Below are 1557 nucleotides of genomic sequence, written 5' to 3' on the forward strand. Positions count from 1 at the left end.
CCTCATACTCATTCTACAATAATGGTCTTATACAGTATTTGCCTTTATGGGACTGAGTTCACTCAGCATAATGCTCTCCAGTCCCTCCCAAGTTAGGTAGTAATTTACAGAATCATTGCTCCTGTGTGCTGCATAGTATTCTGTTGTGTGAGGAAAACTATCCTTGAGGAGCTCTGCTAGGTCTGGAGAGAGTAGGGCTCAATGTCAAAGCAATGCAGGCTGCAGCGGGGAGAAAGAGTGGTGGATTAGGGCAGTCAGAAAGGCATCGAAGGGAGGAATTGTGATCTGGATTGGAGAGTGAAGAAGATTTGCATCGGTAGAGTTAGAGGGAAGCCATCCTGGACTAGAGGTGTTCTAAGTCCGTATAAGAGACCATGGAAGAAGATTAGGTTTGGAGTGTTCTGGAGTGGAAGGCCTGGCTGAAGGCTGGCCTTGAGCAGCTTAACAGTGTATGGAGCAATTGTCAGCGGTCTTGACCTTCTACACATCTCCTGGCCAAGCATCCCCACTCACTTTGTGACTGATCTCGAAAACTCAGACACTGTATGCAGAAATTGTCTCTGGCCCATCAGGACTTTATCCTGGCCCTTCTAATCCCATTATCCCATATGCTTTAGTGCCATAAAAATATGCTGCAAGGTGCAACAAAATCTGATCCGAGCCGGAGTGATCCCATAGATAACAAAACAAACATCCTTGTAAGTGATGCTGCATGAGAGCTCACTGGTGTAGCCATTGTTTCAGCTGATCTTGTGGAGGGTCATTCTCTAGCGATGGGTCCCTTCTAAAAGCATGTCCTAACTAGAGGAGAGAATCATGCCATCCTCATTTTTAAGAAACATTTTGGTTTATTAGAATTTCTTCCAAGACAGATTATTTATTCACTCTTCTGGCCACCTATGGAATATTTTATATTCTTTGCCAATACCACAAGCAGATTGCTTTAGAGAATAGAAATTTATTGTCCTAAAACTTTGGAGACTAGAGGTTCAAATTAGGACATTAAGGAGCTTCTTTGTCCATAGCACTGAGAGTTCTTTGAGCTTTGTTTCCCCCTAATGTGGGTCCTTGTATCTATTTGCTTTTTTTTATAACACAGAAATGATTAGGTTTAGGACCCACCCTACTCAGATATGATTGCATTAGCATAGCAAGAGTGTCATAGATTTGATCATGTCCTCGCAAAATGTGTCAATTTATATTGGCCACAATCCCCAGTATTGTATGACTGACCTGTATGTTGTAGTCTAATGCAATTTCTCCCCTGGTTTTTGAGACCTAACCTCTGTATGTTAATGAGGGAGCTCTGATAGCTTAGTGGTGAGGAATTGTACCGCCAATGCCAATTTGCGTGGTTCACATCCACTGGCTGCTCTGAGGGAGAAAGATGAGCAATATCTATTGAAGGGTCAGCTATGAAAATCCACTGAAAGGTCAGCTATGAGTCAGTACCAACTTGATGGTACACAACAACAGCAACATTGTTAATGTGGGGATTCTGCTGGTCTAGAGGATAAGGAACATTTGAATCCACCAGAGACTCCACAGGAAGATGGG

This window comes from Elephantulus edwardii, unplaced genomic scaffold (assembly GCF_000299155.1).
Source record: "Elephantulus edwardii isolate Elephantulus edwardi_28Jun2011 unplaced genomic scaffold, EleEdw1.0 scaffold00135, whole genome shotgun sequence".
In the NCBI taxonomy this organism is placed as follows: Eukaryota; Metazoa; Chordata; class Mammalia; order Macroscelidea; family Macroscelididae; genus Elephantulus; species Elephantulus edwardii.